Source organism: Brassica oleracea, chromosome C9 (assembly GCF_000695525.1).
Source record: "Brassica oleracea var. oleracea cultivar TO1000 chromosome C9, BOL, whole genome shotgun sequence".
In the NCBI taxonomy this organism is placed as follows: domain Eukaryota; kingdom Viridiplantae; phylum Streptophyta; class Magnoliopsida; order Brassicales; family Brassicaceae; genus Brassica; species Brassica oleracea.
Genome location: NC_027756.1, coordinates 21,063,413 through 21,064,047, shown reverse-complemented (window position 1 = coordinate 21,064,047; position 635 = coordinate 21,063,413).

Below are 635 nucleotides of genomic sequence, written 5' to 3'. Positions count from 1 at the left end.
ATTTCCGGTTCAGTTCCTGTTGGAGTTCATAAGGGAGAAGCTAGGAAAGTGGTTTTGGAAAAGGAGAGAAGATGCTTTGAGTCTCCCAACTCAACATAGTCGAGGTGTTGAATACTTGCATGCCGTTCGATCAGAGATAGCGGATACGATGACGGTACAACCAATTGATGGATGGCGATTCTTTGTGAAAGGTGGCAAAATGGACTGTGTGGTTGATTTGGAACATGGAAAGTGTGATTGTGGTGTCTATGCAGTGGAGAAAATACATTGCTCTCATGCTATAGCTGTTGGAACATCTGCTGGTTTGCATATCTCCACACTTGTATGTCCAGTTTACTCAAAGGATTTTCTGTTTGCAGGATACTCAGAGAATATATATCCTTGTGTTGGACAACAAGTTGAGGAACGCACATGCTTTCCTCCGGATGTAAAGCGTGGTCCGGAAAGACAGAAGTAATCAAGATGGCAATCTTGGTTGGAGCTATCCAGGATGAGAGGACGCAAACCTCGGAAGCAACACAGGGTTTATAGATGCTCAAAATGCAAGGAAACTGGCCATAGAAGACCTTCAAGTTAGTTGTCCAGTATTTAGTCTTCCAGAAGACCTTCAATTAAGTTGTCCAGAAGGTCGTCCA